This window comes from Sciurus carolinensis, chromosome 12 (assembly GCF_902686445.1).
Source record: "Sciurus carolinensis chromosome 12, mSciCar1.2, whole genome shotgun sequence".
Classification (NCBI taxonomy): Eukaryota; Metazoa; Chordata; class Mammalia; order Rodentia; family Sciuridae; genus Sciurus; species Sciurus carolinensis.
The window spans coordinates 17289016-17304733 of NC_062224.1; the positions used below are offsets into that span (position 1 = coordinate 17289016).

The 15718-nt window shown below is 36.9% G+C and overlaps 1 protein-coding gene across 2 annotated transcripts in view; it reads left to right on the forward strand.

The window, feature by feature from the left end:
- Celf2 (CUGBP Elav-like family member 2) overlaps window positions 1-15718 on the forward strand; it is a 507177-nt gene that overhangs the window by 34951 nt on the left and 456508 nt on the right. The gene's annotated exons all lie outside the window — the stretch shown is intronic.

The window sequence follows — 15718 nt, forward strand, 5'->3', positions numbered from 1 at the left end:
GAGGGGTGGTTAATTTTATCACCTTCATCTTACGTTTGTTATTTTTTCCATACAATAGAGACTGATGTGTATCTTGAATATTGACTTGCAATCCTCCTTTGCTGTCCATTTTTGTTCCACTTTTTGTGAAAGCTCAAACAAGCCACTAAAGGATTATATGAGATATAAAACCAGTGGCAATGGTAGACTTATTAAAAACAGAATTATTTAAAATTACTTTTGATTAGAAATGCATGTCTAATCCTAGAGTTGGGAAATCTGTATCTTTGGTTCAACCTAATCGTTATCAAGTCTAGATCTTGATGGGATATATAACCTCCTCTGAGAGTCTTTTTAAAGATCCGTGTCTAGCCTTCCAGAAAAGTTTCTTCCAGGAATAATGCTCTGTCAATTGATGAATTTTGAGATTTTCGTTGATTCTAATCGATTTGTATATAAGATATTTACAGTTTGTCCCTTAGGATCTATGGAGGAGTTGATTCCAAAACCCACTAGGATACCAAAATATACAAGGTGCTCAAGTCCCTTGTATAAAGTGGCATAGTACTTGCCTAGAACCTACACACCATCCTCCCATACACTTTAAATTGTTTCTAGATTACTTGGAACAACTAATACAATATAAAAGCTATGCAAATAGTTGTTATATGGCATCATTTAGGGGATAATGACAAAGAAAAAAGTTGGTACATGTTCAGTACAAATAATTTTTTGTTATTTATCCTTTATTAAACATACATTATTAGAAAGTTAAATAGGAGAATTCACGGTTTGGCAATTTGCCCTTCGTGCACTTGGATTCAGCATTTGGTTTTAACTAAATTCATGGAGATTTTGGATTGTTGAAGCTCACTTTGAAAGCAAAGTTATCTCCAACTCTTGCCATGATACATAGTTAACATATTAAACTGTGAATGCAAAAATAAACAATGATAGCACAATCATTGTAAAGTCAGAACATGAGCTATTTATATTGTATCATGTAGGTACCACGTGGAGTTTTAATTTTTCAGGACGAATACTGTTGACCTGTGTTTAGTTGAATCTGTATATGGAGAACATACAGCTATAGAGGGCCATCAAAAAAAGATTTTCAAAATTCTTCATCATTTTATGGACTTTGGACTTAATTATCTTTATTCCTTGCCAGAAGTTATTCCAGGGAAATTGCTCTATCAGATTTGTAGGCAAAACAGGCTTTGGGGTATAAGATGCAAGGATTTCTTCTGGATTCCTTCCTACTGAAAACTTTCTTAAAAGATGCTTCTGCCTCTGACCTCAGGGCATCAGACCGCCCCAGAAATAAGAGTCTACAGGGAGAGGTTTGGGAAATTGGGCCACAGTGGCCCTGGCAGAGTCGAGGTGGTGGCTCAGCCTTGCAGAGGTGGTGTGTCTCATATCCGTGCTGTGTGATGCACATGTCTCAGTGAAGTCCCTCAACATTTCACGCAGTTGGTTCACCTTTGGAGCTGATGGAATTTTTAATGTAGAGCTGTGTTTTTTGTACTCGAAGCAGGAGCAGCCTGTAATTCATTGGTCTACTTCTATCTGTTTCTCCCACCACCATTTCCCTGGTCCCCGATCATGTTTATTCTCTCTCTGTCTTGGCATCAGTGTAGAAAGGTTATTGAACTATGACCAGCTGAGCATCAAGATACGGCAATTTCTGTGGAGATGTTTTCTAAGACTCCTTTCTTTAAAATGCCTGGGTGGCATGCAGTAATGAGAGTCTCCCCACTTGGGTACATAAAAGCAATTGTTTAGCCTTGGCTCTGAAAAGATTTCCAAAGGGCAATACAAATTGTGGGCTATTAAATGCCATGGATTAAGGAAAAAAAAAAAAAAAAAGGAGAATATTGTGGAATTACAGTAATAATACAAACAGTATTTATAGCAGATTGTTGGAATTTGTGTTGCAATGTAATCATAGGTATTTTGTAGCCATAATCTTTACTTCAATGCCAGTCTCTTTCCTGAAAGCTTAAAAAATGTAGCATAGTTCATATAATACGTCTCTCCATAATGAAGCCAAGATTGACTCCTTATTTTATGTTATTCTTTCTTAGGTCCTTAAAGAATTTTTTTTTAAATTAATAACTTACAATTCACTCCCTTTTCTTTTCATAAAACTTCCTACTTCTTATGCCCTGTGGGAAAGACTAACTGAGGAAAGAAAATAAAAGAACTGTAAGAGAGAAGTCAGTCAAAAACAAGCCCTGTAAGCTCAAGGGGCTTTATTTCCATTATTTATTTTTCTTCTACATAGAGAACATGCATATAAAGAAAATAAGAGATTTGTAATTCTCATAATTTGGCTGGAAGAACCATACAACATACTTCCTGTATATTAGTCACTTTTAGTTGCCTAGCTACAGAACACAAATATATTGCAAAACTGTGTTTTCATCACAATTGTACACATCTGTCAATGAGTCTACTTCCCTAACATTTTTTTGGAATGTTAAAAACAATAGATGTCAGTATATCAGATTCCAAATTTCTGATGACTCCAATCTTTGATTAACTCTGTGTTTGCCTAAACTTTGAGCTTGTCTGAGACTGAATGAGGAAGACTTGCTTAAAATAAATCAGAGTGCTGGAAATGGGCAGTAATGGTATCCTAGAAGAACTTTCTTCACCCCCTGAAGCCTAGAGAACAAAGAATGGAATGTTCTTATATTCTGAAATGAATTAAATTCCCATTTGCCATTTTTGAGGATGTTAGCATTATTCCATAACAAATAGCTCCAGTGTTGACTTCTGATGGTGTAATGAGTACGCTGGAAACTTGAATATGATCCCAGATTTCCTGGTGTTTACCTCCTCGGGGTTACAAAGGGTAGCAGAGGCATTTCTGAAACAGGATTGCTGGAGCCTTTCTGTCTTCCCTGCGCTGCACAGACTGACCTGTGTTAGCTTCCTAAGAAGGTCCTCAGACTGCAGAGATGATTCAATAAATCCTAAAGGAAGGTATTAGAAAGAGGGGTGAGAATGTGCTCACCAACTCAGTGTTCCTTGGACACATCCTGTCCACAGGATATGAAACAACTCTTTATTCCACCATGTGCAAGGCAGCTCTGATTCCCAGAGGAGCACTGAAGACTCATGTCATTGTACTCCAAGCCTGACCTCTCTCTGGGCAATCTGTTCCATATTACTGTTCTAAGAGAAACTAGTCCATTGCCTGGAACATGGTAGGCATTTGATAAATATTTACTAAGTGATCAAAAACTTGAGGAAATAGGTTCAGCACAAAAACTCTAGTTACTCATAGATATGAATGTCCTCGGGACCTCTTGTGAGATCCTGTACATAGAGACAAGTAAAATCACCCACAGCTCAAAACTCATTTTCAAAAGCCAGAAATAATCCAAGTTCTGCATTTCTCACTGGATCTCAACTTTCGGACAAGTACCATGGGAGAGAGTAACTCTTTCCCAGAGAGAATAATAGGTGTTTATGGGACGTGGTTCTATAAAATGCTGATGATCAGCTGACTGCAGAGTCCTGGATACAAGTTGAGAAGTCATCCTGTTTTTTAAGACTCTCTCCCTAAGCTCCTTAATAATCATCTCAAAGTCCCTTCTTCCTGCCCCAGCACCTTGTTCTTAAAGTGGAAATGATCGAATGAACAACCTCTGGGAACATATGTTCATCTACTAGAATTGGTAGGGAAAAGAAAGAAAATACCAAATCAACCTGTCTGTAAAAACAGGAAAGAATGGGATAGCTTGGTCATAAAAAAAGCTAGTTTTCTCAAGTATTTAGATCATGTTGTAGTTCTCTGTGCTGCTTGTGTATACTGGCATTTGTTAAGATTTTTGAGCTTCATACATAGGCAGCATTGTTTTGGTGTGTACATGTTTATTTGTTTAATGTGAGTTTCATGAAGAAAAAAATTTAGCAAAGAAAAAAAAGTGAAGACACTTCTTACTCTTATCCTTTGGAAGATCCATTCTCATGCATGGCACTTTGTTGTGAGAATGCCTAACAGGGTGGTTTGTCTTTTCTCCAAAGAGCTTTAAGTCTTTTCAGAATCATGGCTTGCAGCCCATTCTAATCAACCTGGTTAATGTAAATGAAGAAATAGCCCACAATTCAAAACCACAAATAAATTTCAAAGGCATTTATGCTTGATTTTGGAATGTACATGGTATTTTTCCTTACCAATTGTGTCCATGAGACTGATGTTCAATTTGAACTCTTTTTCCACAGCACAGACTAACTGACAGTGCAGAGGCTGCCCAGATGCCTCCTAGGGTCAGGGGAAGGCCAACCAAAAATAAGAACTTGTTGTAAATAAGCCTCAAAGTAGATAATTAGGAACAGACAGCATTATCTCATTTATTCTCACACTTCTCTGAAACTAAGTAGGAACATTATCCAGAACCTTGAATGGTAAAGATCAAGGAGTGTACAGGGGTGACAGCCCTGTAGTAGGAAGGATGAGGGACTGGGCTGGGCTGAGCTGTGGAATGCCACAGGGCTGGAGTTCTGTCCCTGCCAGGCCACATGTACTTCCTCATTTGAATTCTCATGACAACGTGAAGTTGTTGCCCCCATTTTGCAGAAGAGTCCTGGGATCCAAGGGGTTCATGAACATGCCAAGGACATGCATCTGGAGAGCAAGCGAGCTAGGAGGTATACCCGAGTCTTTACCTGACCCCAAAGCCTTTCCTTTTTCCACAAGAACCACAAAGCTCACCAGAAATCTTATACTTTGTACTTAAGACAAAACCCTGACCTGATTGATACATAATGAGATTACAGAAACCCAGGATATTTGGGGGGCAGGTTCCCAACAGACAGCTCTTCAGGTCCTTTGCTATGCTGCCTTTCCACCCTCCTCATCTTGGTGATTAACCTGTAGGTCTACCCAAGGCCCACACCTTAGAATCATCTTTGTTACCTCTCTTTACTTCTCTCCTCCTTCATCAAATTAGTGACACAATTCCCTCTTAACCTCTCAATGTCTTTCACATTGATGCCCTCCCCCCACACACTCTTTTTTCTTATATAGGGAGGCTGCAGCATAAATCAAAGACATGACACCTACACTATCACATTCACCTCCTCACCTAACTTTGCATCTTGAAACTGGCAATATCGTGCAGCCAGATTCATTTTTAAATGTTTGAATGATATCAAATGTTGTGCTTATCTTCCATGAGAGGCAAAACAGGCATAGCCCCATCCTTTTGGAGCTAATGATCTAATGGGGACAGAGACAAAAACATGTAAAGAAATTCCTAAGACCACAGGGCTGGATTGGATGGACAAGGAGGAGTGGTAAGGCAAAGGGCAGAGTCCAGGATGAACTCAGGTTTCTGTACAGTACTAGGAAGATGGTGGTGTCAATGACGAAAATATGGGATTCAGGGGGTATTGAGAGACCAATTTTGAACCTGTTAGAATTGAGAAGGCTCTTGCATTATTCTTAGGCAACCAAGAAAGGAACTTGTAGACAGCTCTGTCTCTAAGAGTGGAGCTCAGAAAAGAATTCTGGGCTCAAGATATTAACTGTGGAGTATAATCAAAGAGATGGAGATGAGCCAAGCCATGGAAATGAATGATGTCAGCTAGGGAGAAAGTATGGAGAAAGAAGAAGCGGGAAAGGGAGGAGCTGAAGAAGACCTTTAGCTGGAAATTGGTTAGAGGAGGAAGAAGCAGCAGAAAAGAAGAGTAAAAAAAGAAGAAAAAAGAAAATGAGTTAACAGAAAACATTTTCAACAGAGAGCAATCCATAGGGGTATTGCATACTGTTAAGAAACCACAGATAAATGTAAAAGTGCATCTACACTGAGGTAGATAACAACCAATGTCCTTCTGGAATGGACTGAATGGGAGAAAAGGAAAACAAGACTTTGGGTGCAGGCAAATCCATGCCTCACTTCCTTATTTAATTCTCTGACTTCCTCGCTGAGAACGTGTAGATGGCTCCTTGTTGCCTGTAACATAAAACCTGCATTTCCTGTCCTCTCTTTGAACCTGTCGCCCAGCCCACATGAACACTTTATCTGGTCCAGCTGAACTAACCCCACTCTTTTCTTCCCTCTTCACCTCTGCCTGCAGGAGCCCTGCCACTTGGAATTTCTTGTCGCTTCCCTGCGTGCAAGCTCCTACACAGAGCAACCTCCTGGTCACCCTGATCTTTTCATCCTCTGAATTTTTACAGCACCTTCTGTCTGTCACCCTGTAGTGGCATTTATCAGATACCGGGTTTATTCATGTATCTTTCCGTGACTTACTTTACTAAAGGATAGGGACTCCAGTGGACATTGCATTTGGCATTTTTCCCAACACCAGATCTTACACATATCAGTGCACAGTCTTAATTGTCTGACCAGTGGTGACATTTTCCACTCATTTATTCCTAATGTTGGAGTCAATGTCAGGGAAAACAGACCTACTCATATCCCTCCCTAGATGCCATCCCAGGAAACAGGCTGGCAAAGTGGCAAGAGTCTGACTCTTGTTGTTTTTGTTTTGTTTTCCTTTGCTTTGCTTTTGAATTTCAATAAACATTTTTTTCTTTACTTTAGAATAGGTTTAGGTTTACAGAAAAATTGCTAAGATAATAGAGTTTCCATAGAGCCTCATCTAGTTTCCTCTATTTTTTAATAGCCAACATTACTGTAGTATATTTGTCAAAATTAATTAACTAAAATGGATATTGTTGTTGTTACCTAAAACTCACAATCTTCATATGGCCTGAATTTTTACTCCCTGTCCTTTTTCTGTTCCAGGGCCCCAGCCAGGATGTCTCATTACACATACGCATGTCTCCTGAAGTTCCTCTTGTCTAGTTCACTTTCTCAGACTTTCCTCATTTTTGATGACCTTGACAGTTTTGAGTAATAATGGCCAGATATTTTGTAGAATGTCCCTCAGTTGATATTTATCTAATATTTTTCTCATGATTGGACTTGGATTATGATTGGATTTTTTGGAAGGAAAAGCAGACATAAAATGCCACCATAACCATCATATTAATACAAGTGTGCATACTATTTACGTGGCTTGTCACTATTAATATTGGACTTGGTCACCTAGCATTCATCATTTTCTTCACTATCCAGTTTTTTCCCCCCTTTTCTGCAGGATATTCTTTGGAAAGTGGGTCACAGTGTGCTGTCCACACTTAAGAAGTCGAGAGTTATGCTCACCTATTTAAGGGAATGATATCTACAAAAATTATTTGAAATTCTTCCACATGGGAAATTTGTCTCTTGGCTCTCATTTATTTAGTTATTATTAAATCATTTATTTATATCAGGACGAACTCATGGACACGTTTATTTTATACTGTAGATTATAACCCAATACTATTTCATTTATTTTGTTGCTTAAATTGTTCTAGCGTTGGCCATTGGGAGCTCTTTTAGCTGTCTCCTATGTATGACTCCTTTGACACAAGCCCAGGTAGGCATTTGTTTTATTACATTTCAAGTGCTTTCTTGCTCAAATGCACAAGAGGTTCCATGTGCATCTTGTGTATTTGCTGCTCCAGTTCTAAAATCAGTCATTTATCTCAAGAGTCCTTGTTCCATTTATTGAAGAATGGTATTAGGAACCAAGATCTGGATCCTAGGCATGCTCATTGGTACTAGGTTGTCATTGCATCTATGCCTCCTCATAGAATAAGGAAATAAATGTGTGTGCATTAATCCATGTACATACATACATTTATAAATACTCCTACATATAACCATCTGTATCAACATTGAGATTAACAGATTCATACTGATATTCCCAACTCTAATCCATTACCATCACCACTTATCTGGAACTTCCCACTCTAACAGTGAGACTCCTGGCTGTCGCCATACATCACCCATTTAATGTGTTCAATCTCCCATATATAGTGGTTTCCGAATGTTAACTTATTCCTATACCCCATTGGGAAACAACTTTATCAACAAGAATACAGTGCTTATGAGCAGTTACTTTTCCCTCTAACCTTACAGATTCTACTCATTTCCAAAATTATTTAAGTTAGACTATTTATCCTTCATTCCTTATAATGAGGTACTTTCAAATGATTATAATACAGTACAATTATTTTGTCACATTTTCAATTCCATCCTGGGATGCCCTGACCTCCTAAGATGATTTTTCTGAAATTTGCACAAATTTTGAGTGGTAAAACTCTAAGGGTTCTGACAAATGCCATGTCACATATCACATATCATACAGAATAGTTTCACTCCTCTAAAAGTTCCTCTCTGCTTCACCTGTTCAACCTCTCCAACCCAAACTCGAGCAATTATTGATTTATTTACTGTCATTATAAATTCGACTTTTCCAGTGTTTTATATAGAGAATCATACAACATATAGCCTTTTCAGATTGTCTTCTTTTATTTTACAAATGCATTTAAGGTTCATCCATGTGTTTGCCTGGCTGGATAGCTCATTCCTTTGTATTATAAAATAGTATTCCCTTGTCTGGATGCATTAGAGTTTGTTCATCTATTCATCTATTGAAGCACATTTTGGTTGCTTCTCAAGTTGTCAATTATAAATAAATCTGCTACAAATAATCATGGCATGTTTCTGCCTGAACATAAGTTTTCAGGTTAGCTGGGCAAATACATAGGAGCATGATCACTGGATCATAAACTAGGATTATATTTAGCTTTGTAAGAAACTGGAAATCTGAGACTTTTATAGCTCTGTAGCAGAGTATTTGCCTAGCATGTATGAGGGCCTGGATTTGATCCCCAGAACCATGAAAGACAGGAAAGGAGATGAAATGAAATGAATGAAAGGAAAGGAAAGGAGGAAAGAAACTGGAACACTGTCTTCCAAAGTGGCTATACCATTTTGCATTCCCATTGGCAATAAATTAGTGGTTTATTACTTAACATTCTGGATCTTACTCTTTCTATCTAATAGGTATCTTCTTGTTTTAATTGGTATTTCCCAAGTGATAAATGATATCTTTGACATCTTTGCATATACTTATTTATCATTTGTATATCTTCTTTGTTAAGATTTCCATTTAGATCTTTTGCCTATTTTTTAATTGGGTTGCTTGTTTTATTGTTGAGTCATAAGGGTTATTTCAGATATAAGTTACTTTTCAGTTACATGTTTGCAAGTATGTTTCTCAATTTGTGGCTTGTTATTTTCATTTTCTTAAAAGTGTCTTCTTACAGCAGAAGTTTTAAATTCAAGTTTAATTCAAATTATCAAAAAAATTTCTTTCATAGATTATTATTTTGATGTGCCAAAAAATTATTGCTAAACCCAGTCAGATTTTTCTTCTATTTTTTTCTTCTAGAAGTTTCATAGTTTTGCATTTGACTTAATTTTCATGGACTGTGTAGGTCTGTGTCTCGGTTCATTTTTGCATTCATATATAGTTCATTTATTTCAGTAGAATTTGCTGAAAAGACTTTTTTCCCTATCTATTGAGGTGCCTTTGCACCTTAAAAAAATTATTGACTCTATTTGTGTTAATCTGTTCAGGATTTTTATTCTCTTCCATTGATTTATGTGTCTATTCTTTCACCAGTACCATGATATTTTTATTACTGTAGTTGAATCATATTGAAATTAAGGTAATCTGAATCCTCCAACTTTGTTTTTTCTTCTTCAGGATCATTTTAGGTATCCATGGCTTTTGCCTTCCCAAATAAATTTTAGAATCACTTATTGATATCCACAAAATAACTTGCTAGGATTCTGAGTGGTATTCTACCACCATTGGAAACAATTGAAGTCTTAACCAATATTGAGTCTTTCAAACCATGAACACACATTATCTCTCCATTCATTTATTCTTCTTGGATTTTTTTCATCAGCATTTTTAAAAATTTTTTCTGTATATGGGTTCTGTATATAGTTAGATTTTCTTTGGTGGTTTGAAAATGATATTTTTAAATTTCAAGTTCCACACATTCCTTGATGTGTATGGGGAGAAAAATAATTTTTTTTATATTTACCTTGTATCTTGTAATCTAGATTTATTTGATGATTACTTCCATGAGATAGTTAGATTCTTTGTGATTTTCTCCCCAATCATTTCATCTGAGAATAATGGCAGTTTTATTTCTTCCCTTCCAATCTACAAGGTGCTTTTTTTTAAAATTATCTTCTATCAGCTGGGATTTCCAGTGTGATGTTGAAGCAGAGTGATGAGAGAGAGGACATCCTTGCCTTGTCCCTGATCTTAGGGGAAAATATTCATTGTCTCCTTAATAGGAAGGATATTAGCTCTAGGTGGGTATTTTGTATATTTTTTTTTATCAAATTGAAGAATTAGTATTTTTAGAGGTTTTCTCATGAATGGTTTTTAGAGAATTTCAAATGTGGTTTCTGCATCAATTACTATGATCATGTGATTTGTTAGACTTTATCTTGTTGGGATAGTGGATTAAATTTATTGACTTTTTACTATTGAACCAACCTTGTATACCTGGAATAAATCCCTCTTGGCATGGCATGTAATTATTTTTGTGCATTTTTTAATTTAATTTGCTAATCACACATTGAGGATTTTTGCATATATGTTCATGAGAGATATTGGTCTATAGCTTTTCTTTTATATAATGTGTTTGTCTGGCTTTAACTCTGGTCTCATGGAATAAAAAAGGAAGTGTTCCCTCTTCTTTGATTTTCCAGAAGATAATGTGAATTACCTCAGTGGGTTATTATTATTTTGGAAGGATAAATAACCACTTGTGGAGGATGTTGTGCAAATGAATCATCAATTGAAAAATAATTAAATCAATGATTTCTAAGATCCTTTCAATCTGGGATTCAGTCATACCTCTGGGATCCTCTGGCATCATTTTTTATTGGACTTTTCTACTTCCTGCCTCCCACTCTTGTTCCTGCCTCACAGTCCTGCTATTTTTGTCCTCATTAGTAGAGATAATCTGTTAAATAAAACCTAATTTGTGACCTCTGACCAACATACAAGAGTACATTTATTAGGGGATCCAGGGGTCAATATCAACCTAACTTTTCCTGAGGCCTTTCTCCAACATGAAGGGCCCATCTCAAAACACTCAGACCCAGGAAAAACAATCCACACCCCCTATGAGCTGGATGAAGTGGCGAGTCTGAAAAAGTTGGAGAAAAATAAGCAGTCTTTAATACTTCTGGCCAAAACAATAATTCTTTTGCTGCCTTCTCTCAGAATATAATAGTAAAGAAGAAAATAAACTCTCTAAGATACCCAAGCTTGAACAATACAGACGATTCTGCTGAGTGGGGAGACAGTCCAGAGAAGACTTATTCTGTTGCTATTTTCACTTTTACCCCAGAAAAAAGAAAAACCTGGAAGAAGCTATACAAATGACTTTTTTTACAATGCCTGTAAATCACTTCTGCAAATTAGCATGTGCCTTATGCTTAATAGTGAAGAAATTCCTAAGCTTTTTCTCTCTATTTACTCTTTGTTGGGTTTTCTTGGGACTGTCTGACTTTAGGAAATGCAAACTGTGTATTAGGACCACAAGGAAGGAGATTTGGATTTGGATTAGCAGGAAATTCTGGCACAAAAATTGTCTTATGACGTGGCACAGAGAGAGAACATTTGGGGTCAGAATTGTCAGGGTAAACGAGAAGAGTACCATTGCTATTTACTGCTCATCTCTTCCACAAGGACTCCCATTTGAGAAAGAGCCTTGTAACTATTCATTAGTTCTCAGAGTTTCATGTTAAATGGATGAATGACCAAAATTTTCATTCCATTTTTGTAGACAAGCGTGAGAAACAGCAAGCTTTTAATTATTTGCTCAAGGACAAGACTGGTCTTCTAATTCCAGTTCCTATTCACTGCCTAAGCAGTTTCATAGCCTGAAATATTTAAATTACTACTTAAATGTTTTATTTAATGATGAATGGCTTTTGCCATCATAGATGGGAAATAGCTTTGGCCGTTTTCTTGCTTGAATAACCAGTGTCTCTGAGAGCATAGGCTTATTCTTTGAGGGCCTCAAATGAGAGATCTGTTTTAAGCATGTTTCCAAGTGCAAATTAGCTTTCTTAAAGGAAGAAAGAAAGAAAACACAATCTCAGTTTCCTGTCCATTAGCCTTCAGCTCATTGCTCCAAAGAAAATGGGAGCTGTTTTTGCAATAACCCTATGTTATTGTGAAGATATCTGTGGAAAATCTCTAAAACTTTATGAACAACAGAAAACATGATAAAACAATAAAACTAAATCAAAGCCCAAACCCACACATACACACACACACAAAGAACAAGAAGCCAGAAGCCCGCAGGGATGACTGAACTATTTCTTCCAAGAAGAAGATAGTACCCTGGGGAAAGGTGTCGAAGAGAGATTCTAAAAGCAGAAGAGAAAATTCAGTGTTCACTGGATGGGTTTATTAGCTTAATTTAATAATTTCGCTATGTGTACAGATATCAAAACCTTGCATATATCATAAACATATGCAATTTTCATTTGTCAATTAGACCTTATTAGGACCAAAATACAAATACAAAGAAAAATACTCAGTATCAACCAACCATTTGGTTTAGGGATGAACAAATCATTAATTCAATATAATAAGTCAAGATGTAAGTACACTGACATGTCTTAGTTTCTCCATCAGTAAAATTGGCCTGTGACACTGCTTTTATTACAGGTGTTTGAGATTTGACAGGTCTTTCTGTGTTGGCCAAATTTAAATAGGAACAAGCATTTTTTTGGACAATATTTGGGGACCTCACTATTCATAGTAAGGAATTTGTTCCTTCCTCCTCTTCTGCTGAAACTCAGCATTTTCATTCCTTGTGTGTCGGACAGGCTCCTCATATCCAAGGTTTCCATGCTGTTTCCCAACTTCTTCATGCTTCCCAGGACCTGGTTATTTCTAGCATTTTTTGCCGACAGTGAAATCTTTGCTCTCACTGCCCAGAATCATTGACAGATGTTTCCCTGTATCAACAGAGCAGCAGCTGCTACCCGGTCAGTGAAAACCCAAGGAATCTGCTGGTGTCTTTTCATCTTGGCAGATATCATTCAAATAAGCAAATAAGTTTCCCAAACTCTCAGAAGAATCCATGCATGTGATCGGTCCACTGTCACTTTCCTTTCAGGAACTTGTCTTCATTTTGATGTTTTTATCGCCAGGGATAAAGATTTAGAAGGGATCCCTAAATTGCAAGAGAAAGCAGTAATTGCCTCCTGAGTTGAGTGAAACATGCAAAGCCAGTGTGAAGCACGGAATGGTCCAGGTCTTAATGGATGCTTTCTACCTTGAGTTCACACTTAACACAGAGCGGAAAGACACCCTTGCGGTTATGCCTGCAAGCAGAGTGCAGTATATATGAATCTTGAGATAAAGCTCTGTTCTGCCAAAATGAGGTCAGAAAACAATCTAAGGGAAAGTTATGTTTTCCTAAAATAAAAATTGAGTTTTGGCACCAAACTATTGTACATGCTGTTTAAATAAGATTTGAGCACTTTCAAGTGATTGCAGGTTTTGGCTTTCTGTTTGTAATTCCCTCTTGCAATTTCTCAATACCTGTTAGCCTAAGGTTAAGAGAGAAAGATATATCTAACGTGATTTCTTTTATTACCTCCATACTTGATATACAATTTTCATAGCCAAGTCCATTATTAACCTTGAAGAGATGGCAGTTAAATGGCAGCCTAATATTTTTTCCAAGTTATATACATACATACATACATATAATATATTTATAACTTTTGTGTTACATATATGTAAGTAAACAAAATATATAACGTGCATAATATATATGTAAGTAATATATGAAAAACAGAAGCAGAGGAAGTAAAGTCCTGCATTAGATGCACAGGAACCTGTATTCTGGTCTCAGCACAGATAGTTTTAAAATGTCATTTCAATTCTCCCCTTGTTTCCTCATCAGTCTGTGAAATTGTAATGATATAATTTGACCTACTTTATAAGCTCAAGTGGAAAAATAGTCTAGGAAGAAAAATTTAAACATGACGTCCAGGTGGCAACCCTATGATGCACATGTGGGAAGCCATGCAGATTCATGCTGCGACAGGCCCCTCTGTCTGTAAACATTCATGTGACTTGAAGGCAACACAATGTATGAAAATCCAGATTCGCTTTTCTAAAAGGGAAGATAGCTTTCTTGCACAAAAACATCATTATGAAATGCCTTTTAATAGCAAATTCTCATGAATTTTAAAAGGTTTCCATCTGCAGAAGTGTGTTTATTTTCTAAAGCAGAGTGTGTATTTTTAAGCAGTGGTTCTCAGCCCTCATTGTTCTTCAGTCACCTGGGCCCCACCCTAGAGCCGCTCATTCATTTGATTTGAGATGCGGCTTAGCCCTGGTTTAGATTTAAGCTTCCCAGGAATTCTAATGGGCGGCCAGATTTTATAGCATTATCTATGAATTTGAAGATGCAATATTTAATACACTTATGGAACAAGTGACTATATTAAAATGACTATATTCAAGCAAATATTTTAAGCATTTAATTTTAGACATATAGGACATTATCAAAATGCATATACAGGATGATCTCTCCTTTGACCCCTCTTTCCCTCTCTTTCTCTTACCTCAAGGTATACAGGTCCATTCAATAACAGAGATTACAACTTCCAGTTATATTGTGCATATCAGTTCAGATTAAATCCTTTGAGGGAAATTTCATTTCTTTTTTCTATATGAAATTATTCTTTTAAACAAGTCCATTTTAGGTAAAAGATTTTCTACTTGATCTGCTCAGTACCTCTTGGTTGCAATAGAAATTGTGTGGTCCTAAATAAGTTTGAACAGTCTTAACTTGTGGGTAAAACTACTTCGTACATCTGAAGTTCATGCTGGTTCCTTTGCTTATCTGAACCCCAACCTTCAAGATTAGCAACCGTGAGTTACTAATCACTGTAGGTATCACACTCAGTAAAAGCATGGCACGTAAAACCTAAAAACTGCTAAGGTTAGCAATGTTGCTTTCAGCCAGAATATATTTCTTGGATAATTAAAGTTGGGCTTCAGTTAATGAATGGGATTAAGACAGAAGTCTTTCATTAGAGTAGTTTGGATCCACCCATAACACAAGGCTAGTTGTGACTGGAGTTCTGTTTTCTTCCCCTGGAAGGTTCTCATAGTTTTGCAGGATTTTGCTGAGCTCTTCCCTTTCACAGTAGGAGGGGAAGTGTTTGTTTTGGCCTTAATGTGGGCCGAATCATTCTCACAGGCCAGAGGGGCGATAGAAAAGAACATGAAGAGTGGGTTTCTAGTCCTACCTCTGTCAATCCAGTATATGAAAAGTTATTCCATTTATCTCTGTGAAGTTTCTTGGAGTTTCTTCAAGGGAATCATAGCACAGGGTAGTCTGTACAGAACTACATACACACATGCATACAGAACACAATGAGAGCATAGAAAGCTAAGAAGAATAGAGTAAGATCCATGGATTGAATTCAGGTCAATGTCATGGTTGCTGCTTCATACTATACACTTTTGAAAGGTGTTACCATTAGAGAAAATAGGCAAAGGGTACATGGGACCTTTCTCCATTCACACCACTTGGATGTGAATCTATATTGACCTCAAAATAAAAATTTTAATTAAAATATACACACATACATTATCAGCATGAAATGATATGCCTTTATTCAGCTTTATTTAGTTTACAGAAGCCAATTTTGAAGACAGGACAGGAGACGTATAATTTTTATGTGTTTTCTTAAGAACACAGGATTAACATTTCAAATTTTCTTGAGTATCAAAGGGTTTGTGAAACTCTGAG